This window comes from Pelmatolapia mariae, linkage group LG1 (genome assembly GCF_036321145.2).
Source record: "Pelmatolapia mariae isolate MD_Pm_ZW linkage group LG1, Pm_UMD_F_2, whole genome shotgun sequence".
Taxonomy (NCBI): Eukaryota; Metazoa; Chordata; class Actinopteri; order Cichliformes; family Cichlidae; genus Pelmatolapia; species Pelmatolapia mariae.
The window spans coordinates 12,339,399-12,352,633 of record NC_086227.1 but is presented as its reverse complement, the minus strand read 5'-3'; the positions used below and the strand labels follow the sequence as shown (position 1 = coordinate 12,352,633).

At 40.2% G+C, this 13,235-nt stretch overlaps 1 protein-coding gene across 1 annotated transcript in view; it reads left to right on the top strand.

Moving 5' to 3' along the window:
* The window catches only part of uacab (uveal autoantigen with coiled-coil domains and ankyrin repeats b), a 45,447-nt gene that overhangs the window by 359 nt on the left and 31,853 nt on the right, over window positions 1-13,235 (top strand). The window lies entirely within an intron of this gene.

Genomic DNA, 13,235 nt, shown 5'->3' with positions numbered 1-13,235 from the left:
TCCCACGGTAGCTGCCCGCGCGCTCCCCTGGAAAATAGACACCCCGCCAGCACGTTCAAGCACCTGCACACACACGCACGCGCAAGCGGAGGTCGTGGCCTGCTCGACACAGATTATTATACTGCAGATTTAGGCCAGGTTCAGATTTTTATGACCTGGCCTAAATCTGCTGGAGCTGTGCTCTTGTTGTTGTTGTTGTTGTTGTTGACAAAGCGCGCTCTGGAAGAAAGCACCACAAATCAATACCACAAACGGCCTGTTCTGCTGTTTTTTATCACAGGGGACATTTGTGGTCCGTAAAAAAAAACCGCTGTCGTGCACTTTGACCCACCTTTCATTTGTGTCTTGTGAACACACTGAGAGCTTTTAAATGATGTTTGGTTTTTGGTTGTCTAAATGGACCAGTGTGTTCTCTTTACCAGCCTACAGCTACAACCATGTCCGTGAAACTTTTCTGTAGATCTGTTTAAGAAAAAGTCTGTAATCGTCTTCATGATCGCGCTTGAACAAGGATTTAGTGTGCTGGTGAACTGCTTGTGTTTCTAATATTTTGTCCATGGTATTTGGATCAACATGAATGGCAGACATATTTGGAGATTGGAGCTTGGTGTTCCCCATTCAATGCTAACATAATGTAAAAGCAGGAAAAACAATGGTGCCTGTTTTGTGTTTATTTTGTTTAACAAAAGCAGTGCATTATTATTTTTATTAATACACGATTAATTATTGAAGAGCAGCAGACCTTCAAACTTGAGGATCTGAGGTGGGCCTGAGTTGTTTACCGTGAAGTATGGCGTGACATAGATGACAAAGTTGAACATTAAACTTTACAATAGTCCGAGTTAATCCTTTGTTTTGTTCATCTGCATTGATTAACAACTAAAATGGAGACAATGCATTTAAAGTCTAACTGTGCAACTCCACTGTATTTGTCACAATTAGCCATCAGTGCTCCATGCCTTCAAAAGTCTATATAAGTTTGTTACAATCTGCATGACCACACAGCCGGAAATATCCATCACTTCTAGGCTTTTCCCATAATTTGAATACCCTCATCTTTGACCATAGGGTGGAATTGATTCTTCACAATCCAGCGATGACGTATGAACTTTGCTGAATAGACAGCCATTACAATTCTGCACAGTTCAGCATGCAGTGGGTGTTTGGCACTGCACTCTGTTTTCGGCTCCCAGCAATTACCATGAGAAAGGCACAAAGCCAGAGGAGCTGTGTGTGGTAAACTATCCGTCCCCCGTTTAAATAAAAGGAGAGAGGGAGCGAAGAGAAGAGAAGAGAAGCCTTTCGAGATTGAAATGGTATTGTATGTGTATTGACTGCTGTCTCACCCCTTCTGACAGAAGCAGAGACACCCTTTTTTGTTTGTTTGTTTAAAGAAGCATAAAAACCAAAAAAGCTCGCAGACTTTCTGTTCCATTTGTTTCAAAGCACCCTGAGGAAAAGCTCATTGTGGGCTGTGTTGAGGAAACAGATGTGACATTTACACTGGGCTAACATTCCCGTTGCATTCCTCTATGAAGGCAGAAGAGGAAATATTAGCACACCTACAGATAAAAGGTGTGTTTAAAAAAAAAAACAAAACAAAAAAAAACATGGGTAATAATTTAAAATGTTTAACAAACCTGTTCTGCTTCAGGTAAGATCTTTGTGCTTGCACTGGTAAACAAACACATAGAAGAAGTATGTCATCACCACCTGTTGCACTTTGAAATTTGTGAAACGCAAATCAACCAGTCAATCACTCACCGAGGCATTAAGGTGAACGGCATTAAGTGCTAAACGTTTTAGATGCGTGCCTCGCTCACTGGTGCACAATGAGGTGAACTTGCTTGCTCTTTCTGGGTGGCGTGACTAATCATTAAGAAATACATGCACATTTTTCAAGTGGGAGAGGCAATCATGGGGGTGGGGGGTATTGAAACTGTAACTCAATCCTGGCCAAAGAAAACAAATCCATGGAGGAAACTCCATCTTTCCCCACTCCTTTTGTAAATGTATCAGTTGTGTCCCCTGTTGTTGAAATTCAGAGAAAAAAGGTTTTGTTTTTTAACAAAAAAGCCATAAGTATCATATTTAGTGTCATTACCGTTGTCTTCCACAGTTACCTGCTTATTGGCTAATCAGGTTTTCCTGTCACGCATTACCAAGAACTTATTTCAGCTGAGGAATGCTGACTATGTTACCAAACAAAGCTGAAAACTTAGTATCCAGGTTTCAAAATGCCATGGCATTCCCTTAATACCAGCTGTAGATTAAAGACAGGATGAAGTCTGTTGGTTTGGCTCACGGTTGCAAAAGGCAAGCCTCCAGTTTCAGTTATTCTTTTGTGTAGAGGCCTATTCTTCTGTGGAGAAGCGTGATTAACTACAAGGCTTCGTACGACAAGCATTGTCATGTTTAAATGCCATGATCATGTGATGGAAAGAAGCGACACAAGATTGTTTTTTCTGTCTGACAGTATGGGGCTGTACCTGTTCCACCCTCAGTTTATCTGCTGATATTTTCTGAATGTTGAAGTTCACGTGTAATCATTGTCCGTTCCTGAAAGACATTCCTTTGTGGAAAATAATATTGGGTTATGAAAAGCAGATCCCTATCAACATAAAAATAAATATAAAGCAAAAAGAAAATGTGCCTAGGAATGTCCTCAGCAAGATTCCGATCAGCATTCCTCAAACATTTTAGATAACCACATACTCGGATTGCAAAAAAAAAAGTGATATCTGTTTGTTTCAGGAGATATTGATGTGCTTTCAGAGCCGAGGCTACAGAGGTACGAGCAGAAAGTTATAACTCCAGCAGGGTAACCAGAGAAAAATGATTTCCTGGTTAGATTTGAGATTTGGCTGCACTGTCGCAGTATCTGCTTGTTGTCACAGTAAACATCCATCGTGTCAGCTGGATTTTATGCGTTCAGTACAGCCCGTGAAACTGAAACCACTGAGATGCACAAATGATTTGGTTATCAGAGAAGGAGACACTAAACCTGTCAGACATCAGTTTGAGTGCCTTGATGATAGAAAGGCTTTCTAATGCAGATTCATCCATGAGAGCCTTGTAAGACCAGAATGAGCATAGCAAAACTGAGTTTTGGATTTTCTTTTTCTCGAGATATGGCTGTTAGAACCAGCTAAAATGACACCCCTCCTGGTCAGTTCTTTAAAAAGGCTTCTTTTCATTGGCCTCTGTTAAATCCACAATCAAATTTAAAGACCTTCTCCTCACAAGGTTTTGAATAATTAGGCCCCATCTTATCTAAAAGATTTCGTAGTACCATATCACCTGAATAGAGCGCGTCACTCTCAGAGTGCAGGCTTACTTGAAGTTCCTAGGGTATTTAAAGGTAGGATTGAAGGCAGAGCCTTCAGCTTTCAGGCCCCTCTTCTGTGGAACCAGCTCCCAGCTTGGATTAAGGAGACAGACTCTACTTTTCAGATCAGGCTTAAAACTTTTCTTTCTTAAAGCATAAATTTACAGCTGGATCAGGTGACCCTGAAACCTCCCGTAGTTACGCTGCAATGATACACTGAGTATTCCTTACTCACCTTTTTCACTCTCTCTGTTTATACATTACTCTGCATGTAATTAGGGATGGGTATCGTTTAGGTTTTATCCGATACCAGTACCAAACCGGTACTTTTGAAACGGTGCCGGTGCTTAAACGGTGCTCAAACCGGTGCTTAAAGAATGGAGAACACAAAATTGGTCCAAAAACCTCTCATGTTCAGCTGTTTTTTTGTAAAAAGATAACAATGTTAGCCTTTTCTGCAGCTATAAGGCATATATGGTATCACTCTTGGCTGGAAGCAGTACTTAAACAATAGAAAAAACACAAACTTTGTCCAAAAACCTCTCATGTTTAACTGTTTTCCAATTTTTCTTTGGTCATGTTAGCCTTTTTGGCCAGGGTGAAGGGAGTATCTGCCATCAAACAAGAAGACAGCCGCATGTAACTACGACGGTGTTTGCTAATTCACCTTACATGCATTAATGTAATAACGTGGTTAGCGTACTCAACGTAAATTACACACGAACAACATTAAGCTACTCACGCAGAGAAGAACGGCTGCTGCCGCCATCATCATCCGTCACCATTTCTGCTACACTGGCAGGGCTAGGGGCCAGGACTCTCCTCTTCGGGTTTTTGGGGGATGTTGCTAACTCCAGGTCTGATAACAGGCACCACACCCGCAGTAGATGTGCTCGGTGTGAGGTCTCTGCAGCAGGCTGTCAAATACAGTGCATTTCTCAGCTTTTAAAAAAATGCTATGCATCGCCAGGTGTTTCATCAGATTCGAGGCGTTACCTCCTTTGCACAGTATCACAGTATCAGCTTAAAGCACTTGTTGCAGGCTGCTGGGTTTGCATCTTTTGCTGTGAAGTACAGCCAGACTTTTGACCGCTTCGCCTTGGGCATTTTTAATCTGTAGCTCTGCTCTAAAAGAACGTACGAACCTGGGCCCGCCTACTATCCTTGGAAACGTAAAATGATTGGCTAGAATCTAAAGTGTATCACATCTCAGGAAAAAAAGCACCGAAATAAAGCACCGAAATGTGCGCTGCTTTTCGGTCTGGTTACTACCGTTTATGTCAGAAACCGGTACCCACCCCTACATGTAATCATTAGTTATTGTTAATCTCTTACACACTTCCTGCTTCACTGAGGCCTAAAGCCAGATCTGTACCTCTGTCAGATCTCCTGTGGATGGTGGCATGTTGGGGCACCTACCTGTAACCAGCAGATATACAGGATACAAGGCTGTGGTATATGAGAGGCTAAAAATCACTGCAAAATAGAGTTTCCAGGAGAAAATACAGTGTGTAATAATAAAAAAAACAGCTTCAGTTAGTTTTCCTTGTGATATGTAGTGAAATGTGGCTGCCCTACTGTATTGGGTAGGTATGGCATTGTTTTGCAATGTCAAACAAATCAAATCAAATAAAACATGTCTGCTACTGTTGGATGATTGTCGGTTATGCTACCACTGAGCGATGACATCAGTGCTTAAAGATGCTCATCTACGTTGTCCTAAGCCGTCATTATACACCTGCACCTACATCATGTGTCCATGATTAGAATATCATTAAAAGTCTGCTGAGCCCATCGTAACATTTAGTGTAAGGATAAAGAGAAGGAAAGGTCAGGAAATGAAATAGTCCAAGGCCTATATGTAACATAGTAACACAACATGTAGACGTTGTAATAGATTATAAGAAGTGTGAGTGGGCTGACGTCCAGGTGAAGGACTGCGTCTTTTTCTCTAGCTTTCATTTCACTCGTAGGAAGTAAAGTATTTTGCTTGATGTTAAGAAAAGTTAGACAAGTTGCGGATGTCTGTATCTGTATCTTGTTCAAATTCAGTCTGTTCCCTGACAGTACAATTTTTCAACACATGAAATTTTATAACTGTGTTTTGTTCTGCTCTGTCGTCCATCTGTCTTTTATGACTGCGCAGTATTTTCTACATGACGTTCGCTTGAATTGTAACTTAATTGTAGCTGTCACTGTGCCTCTATTGAGGCGGCAATTTAGAGTGGCCAGACTGACACTATAATTATCGCTGAAATCAGAGGAACAGTAAAACTCAAATTATTGTCTAAAAGTTACAAAGTTCAGCTAGGCAGACTTTAAGTTCTAGCATATAATATATTATGTGGTTATGTTTTTGCTTTTGCACTTGTTTTTCATCATTATAATATCACCTATAGGTCTGGGTGATTACTAGAGTTTTAATTTAATTTGTGAGTTTTGGCTTTCATTATGCAAACAAGCTAGAACAATTCATTCTTGCATTCATGTTAGCTATGAAGTAAATAAAAAAAGAAAATGCTACATTAACTGATATTACAAATATGTATTAGCTGCATCAACATTTAAGATCTATAAACATAAAATACTGGTTCAGGTTCATGCGACCCATTATGCTCATTTCAAACTCTGTGTTTTTGTTGTTGCACCTTGAGTTGATTTGCATGGCGTAAAGATGAAAATAATGCTTCTTTATTTTATACTGAGCTGTTAAGCAGCCTCTGAGTTCATCCATGATTTGAAACGAGCGCTATTAGCTGCTCTCCTTTAAAGCCAGCCATGAGACAACTTTCTTCCGATAGGCTGCCCCTCACAAACAGAAGGTTTGAACAGCAGGTGGGTGGGGCATTGGTCACAGGCAGACTGTGAGCAATGAAGGTGTTTAAAAAAATCAAAAACTGAATGTTTTTGGCTCACATGGATTACACAGCTCGCCACTTTACTGAGTTACACCATTTTAATAGTGTGTGTATGTATGTGTGTATATATATATATATATATATATATATATATATATATATATATATATATATATATATATATATATATATATATATATATATATATATATATTAGGGCTGCCACGATTACGTCGACTAGTCACGATTACGTCGACTATCAAAATCGTCGACGACTGATTTAATAGTCGACGCGTCGTTTGAAGCTTTGTAAGATCACAAAAGACACAGGAATAAGTAGTAGGATTTAAGAGTGTAATAACGGACTGAAACAGAAGATGGCAGCACTGCATGTACAAGGATGCCAGCTGCCGTTAAACCCCGAAGAAGAAGAAGTAGCTCTGTCCCAGAATTCATAGCGCAGCCCAGCTCAGTTTCCAACAATGGCGGCAGCTAGTTAGTTTTAATATTACTCTTATTATTCTTTCTGGGTCACAAAATAAACGTTTAACATATTTTCAGGCGAGAATGTAACTGTGTAAACCTCAAATATCTGCTCAGTTTATCAAGACACCACATATTTTCAAAAGCGCTCCGACGTTTTCGGAGACGTCTGTTAACCACTAGCTCGATAGCTAGCCGGGGGAAAGGCTCACTAGAGCCCGTGAGAACACCGGACTCCCGGCACATGGTTTTCAAACCCACCGCCGTCTTTCGCTACTCAGGTTAAACATACATAAGTCACTTAGATAACTTAAAAATGTTATTGTTTGGCTTTTTTTTTAGTATTTTATTTGTTCCTGAGTAAATCGGTTTGCCTGAGATTAAAGTTATAGTTTTTACACAGCTGAATAAACGTCAAGCAGACAACTGGTTATCAGAAGTGTGAGATGCTCGAGAATATACTCCGGTGTCCCGTTATATTTTAGATAGCAAGGAGTTTATTAAACTGCACCGAAACAATCTGCAAATTTCATTAAAATTTAATAAACTATCATCTTGTCTTTATTTTTAGTTAGCACATACTTTAAACACTTAAAGCTGTAAGCTAATGATAGTTATATAAGAGCAGATGCATGCTGGTGCAATAAGCTGTACATTTTACGTCCAATGGATGCATGATCTGATTAGTCGACTAATCGCAAAAATAATCGGTGACTAGTCGACTATCAAAATAATCGTTTGTGGCAGCCCTAATATATATATATATATATATATATATATATATATATATATATATATATATATATATATATATATATATATATAACTAAAGATATAGGGGAAAAACTAGGGGTGGGCGGTATAAACGGTATACAGTAGAAACGATATAAATCTGGCCAATGGTAGAGATTTTGACTATACTGCTCTACCGCGATAGCGCATGTTGATGGCGTCATCAAGGTGCGCCTGTTTTGGTCGAAAGCATGGCAGCGGCTGCAAGCAATATCATCTGCAAATGATGCCGGGCAACAGTAATAGCAAAGAGACGAAATACTTTTGGAATATGGGGAAAGCCAAAAACTGCGCTTCCTCCGGTTCCGTACCATTGATTCATTAATGCTGAATTCTCTCACAGCTGCTCTATTCCCATGTTGTTGCAGTATATTAATAACTAATCTCGTATTGTGGATAGATCATCTCAGTTGTTCTCCTGGCTGAAGATTGGTCTGTTTATAGCATCCTGCCATGAGATTGCATTTGTCTCTAACCATCAGCCCCTCACATTAACTTTTATCGAGTGGAAAAAAGTTAGCGTTTGTCCTCCAGCTTCACTGTTTATATTATTCTAACATAGCTGTGTAGCTAGCGATCACGTAGCACATTATATACCATCTAGTCCAACTTCAGTAACCTTACAAAAGTCACTGCTGTTTAGTTTTCTGTCTTCATTTATGTTGGAAGTGATAGCAGAGCTGTACGTTTTAACTTTTTCAGAAATCTCTCAGTCAGAACATGCTATATCATGTTTAGGTGGAAACTAGCAAGCTAACTTCCTGCTTCCTGCTAACTTCTAACTGAATTTAATAAATTCTGTTTTCATGGATGCCTGGATGTTAAACTTAATTGTTACACCTGGTAAAGCAGCAACGCTGATCATTTTATTAAAGATGAAAGAATTTAGACCGTTTTTAACTCTCAGTGATGCTGCAGTGTTCCTTTGACTTTGGGACCTGAAGCGGATGGAGTTTTGGACCCAGATCACTCTGCAAGGCTCCTGACTACGGTAGCCATAATGCTCCAACAATCCATCAAGCTGTGCGGCTTTGTAGCTTACCAAAGTTGTACTAAAACATTTTTGACAGATTTCTGCGCCCCGTGTACCACATAAAATCGGTTCGAGGTCAGTAAGCACAACCAGAATTCATGCATAAGGCACACTGTCGATTTTTGAGAAAATTAAAGGATTTTGCGCCTTGTAGTGTGGAAAATATGTTATACAGAAGAATAGAATATATCGCGATATATATCGTTACCGCACATGCTTCAAGTTATACCTCGATATGGATTTTAGGCCATATCGCCCAGCCCTAGGAAAAACATAGATCCAGTTTATGACCTGGTAATGGCCCGATAAGTATGTGTTTAGATTATTGTCTCATTGCTTCACTTGTGGTTTTTGGCACGTAGCTAGAGGCTGTATGTTTTGTGAGTTACAGGACTCGCGTTGAATTCTTATGACATGACTGCAACTGTAAAAATGCCTCTGGTTAGTTAGCACTAAAGGTATTTTTATCACCAATAAATTTTATGGTGGTGAGTGGCAGTCACTCTGCAGCTCGCTGTAGGTCAGTGTTCATGGTCACTGTAGTTTTTTTCTTCTTCTTTTTTTCTGGCAGTTTTGTTTTTGGATGGTTTTTGCATTGTGTATGAGCCATATTTAAAACATGAAGAGGGAAGCTCAGACCTGTCAGTTTAATGACTGATCATGAAGACCCCCATTAGCCTCCTGACAGGTTGAACACTAATGAGAAACTTCCTTTAGGCAAATTTGTAGCAGCACACTGTAATGAAAGGGTATTTGCTGCTTTTCTAGTATAACCAGCTTTGTTCTTGGGCTTTGATTATGTTAAGGATTTCAGCAGCAAGTGTGACTGAACGCGTAAAGCTTATTTATTAAATCTGTGTCTGACTTTAACATTAATCTTGATGTTTAAAGGTATTTTTTCATTCACAGTGATATAAATTTGTGTCCCAACTTTTTATTGTTGTATTCATAAATCCCTCTTTTAAAAAAAAAAAAAAAAAAATCTATCAACTTTTATATTCTCAGAGTTCAGGTTTTTGAGCTTGGGAATGAATTTAATTGTTAAGAGAAATTAGTAGTAACATAGTACTCCATATTTCCTGGCTTCAGCACAGTCCTGATCACACCCAGATTTTTTTTTCTCTCTTCCCAGAGCTTGCATGTGCAATAATGGTGAAATGTAGGATCCTCCCTTACCCTTTAAGTAGTGTTATTTTACAAAATAGAGAGCGGGGTTGGGAGGTGTTGTCGATGGCAAAGTACTGTGGGACAGAGGAGGCACATGCAGCAGGAATGTTTTGTTGGGAAGTTGAAACGACTCTGGTTTCAAAGTTGTTTTTAACAAAAGGAGGGTGCGGATGGGAGAAGGGAACGTGATGGCTCCAAGCCTTTAGGCAGTGATCACTATCAGCTTCTTTAGATGTTTCTTTGCTCAGGGATAAAAATGGTGATTGTGATAAATTCTCCCAATGAGCTCGGTGCAGATTTGACTTTCCTGCTTCTTTGTTTCGAGGCTTTGTTTGAAATTTCTTTTTCTTTTTTTTTGGAAGGTCAGTTAGGTGATAACAAAGGTTTTGTATATTTTATCGTGTAGTTAAAGAAATCAGTGTTACGTGCTTGCTCTGCTGGACTGCAACACTGTCTATCTCACTGAGTGACAAAGGCCTTAAATACATTAAGAAAACTACAAATTTGGCTAACAAAAATAAAAATAACAATAAAATAAATTGAGAGTACGCTTTTTTTTAACTTTTTTTTTTTTTTTTTTTTACAGCCACGCACTTTTCGTGCAGCTCAAGCCAGGGTGACTAAAGGAAAGCCTTGAGTCAACATGATCTATCAAAGAGCTGTCTTAGTAAAACCCTCGTGGTTTCAAAGATGCTGTGGAAGGATTATTTGTTACCCGCGGCTGCTTTTAAGTCTAGGCACTTATCTTGGTATCTTGGTACTGACCTTTTCAGAAATGGTACCGGCTAATTACTCATTAGAATTGAGCCTGTGTGAAACCAAATTTGCTCTTTTTTCCCACCTGCCTGGTGTCACATGCTGAGGTTTGTCAAGCCTGCGGTTACTGTCACTCCTTGGCGATCTCTGTAAAGGTCTGCTGCTGTGTTTTTACCCTCTGCAGAGTGCATTGCGAGGCATTGCAGGGAAGTGAAGTATATTCTGTCTGCAAGTGCGTGTTTTGTCTGGCTGTGCCTCGGTCTGCAAGGCAGGACAAATAAACAGAGAATTTATAACATGCCTGTCACTAAGCCAGGTCCAGCTTTTTAGTACATATTAGACTTTGTTCACATAGAGACAAAATGCTTGCTGAAACAGAACCCTGCTTTTCTAAACGGCTGTGTTAGAGGAAGATGAGACGTCTGTTTATTTGTACTGATAAACTATTGCCTTTGTGGGGAGCTTGCATGTTTTACAGCCTCCTAAACACCTAGGAATTTCTTTCTACCCACTGAGCGTTCTTAAACTACCTACTTATGTAGCTCCTTTAGCAAGTTTAGGCTGCAACTTGGAGACACCCAGCAGGCGTTCTTAACCTCTGCTGGAGGGGGGCGAGATTTGATTAAAATCCTCTTTTCCACCCTGCTTAATTTTCACAGTGTGTGTGGTGTTTACTTTTTGGGGTTCAGTTCGGATGGACTGAGTGTTTCATTTGAGCTAATCCTTGGTCAGACTGTAAGGCTGTTTAAATCTCATGACGAGCGCCTGTCTGACTAAATGCCGTGTATGCTTGCCTGTTAGATAGCAGGCTTTGCTTCATTATGAAGCTCTCATACCAGTAATCAGGACCTAGTGTTTTGTTGTTTTTAATTTTCCATTTCCCTATAACTGTGTGCGGTTGGAATAGTGCTGTGCTGGGTAATTTATTCAGACATGCTGCCTCTTAGTATTATTTTATGAGGAATATTTATGTACCAGTGCACAAGACAATAAAGCCCCGTCTTATTCCCCCATTAACAGTAATAGTAATTGACTGCGTTGACCAAAGGAGACAAACTGTCAAACAGACTCAGCGCATGTTTGCTTTAGGCTGGATGTTGTATCGGCTGTATAGTTAGTGGCAACACAGTGATCTGTTGTTTCAGGATTAACGTCTGGCTCCATAAGAGCGGCCGTGAGGTCATCCCAGCAGTGTTACCCGTCTGCGTTCCCATGCTGTGCTCCCTCCCACTGCTTGCATGGAGCAGAGCGCTCATCCTGTATTGCATCAACCAGGGAACATAAATTTGTTTCTGGTGGTTAAGTGCATGTGTCTTTTTGTTGTTGTTGTTGTACCATGTTTGTCATGTGTGAGCTTTGCATTCAGTTTGTTTATGTGTAACATGAACTGTGAGTGTGTGTCAGGGCAGTGATGGGGAGGTTGGCATGTGAGAAGGGGCTTAGTTTATTGACTGACTTTGGGTGGGCTTCAGCTGACGTCAGATTGTACGTACACACACACAGTCAGTCAATCAGTCATGCTGAGCAACAGAGGGACAAAGATTCTGCTGATGAAGGACAAACTGCTGTTCAGCAGCAGGGACTAAGCCCTATCAAGCTGTGCTCTCTCTGTTTGTATGTTTCTGTCTGTCTGCAGATTAGACACGTGCCTCTGCCGTATGAAAAATGTGGAGTCACCAACATAGTTGGACGGTTTTGTTACTTTTTCAAAAAATCACTGTTCCCTTTGTCGTCACGAACAAACAAGATAGTGAGAGAAACAAAGCGGTGCAGCCAATCAGTGCCTTTCGCTTCAACACCACTGCTGGGTTCAGCTACAGGTGGTCACTGGAGATCTAGACAAGTCTGCTTTTTATGACATTATACAGTCATTTTATTATTTTTAAAATGAAACAAATGCCTTGTTAAGATGTGTGAAGTTCATTCACCAAGCAGTATGTATTATTTGTGCAATAGCCACTAAAAGGTTATAGACTAGATGGAATACCTGCTAGGACTGGGCGATGTATCGAGTTTTTTAAAAATATCAATATATTTTTATACGAGATATAAGATGTGACAATATCGTTTATATCGATATAGTATATGTTACGTTATAATTATACTTGTGGAGCTGCAAGTTTGCCTCTCTTTCGTCCACTTTTGTCTCTATGCAACGTTACTGGGCCTCGCCTCTCCTTCACTGAATACAACTCCCCCTCCCCCATAGTTTCACCTGCAGGCAACGACAAGATGGACACGGCAAATCTCCGCTAACGAGTTACCGCGGATCGCCCCGTGCGTGGGGCTGGACGGCGTCAACGTGTTAGCGAGCTAACCGCGCTAATGAGCTAACCGCGCTAACGACATGCAGCCCACAGGGGCTGACTTTGGGTGGGCTTACTCAATTTATTTTTGAGCAATTTCTTCATGTACATCTACGCTGTATGTTAATAAAAGTGCCTGTGTGACATCTGGGACACAGCTTTGACTAAGAACTCTCTTTTTGTTCTTACCTTATGGCTTTAAAAAAAAAATATCGAGATATATATCGTATATCGCCATCCAGCTAAAAAATATCGAGATATGAATTTTGGGTCATATCGCCCAGTCCTAATACCTGCCACACAGAGCATGCTGTCTTTTGCTGTATATCTCTTTATGGTGGCTGCCAGTGTCTCTGTTTAGTGCGTGTTGATGGAAACCTGGTGCAGCAGAGTTAACTGATGCTCTATTTGTGGCGTGAATGTGCATCTGCTGTGTTTTGAGATGTGGAAATAGACTTTTCTTGGAAGAAGGTGGTCATAGGAAAGAATATGTGTGCATTGGACAATGTCAG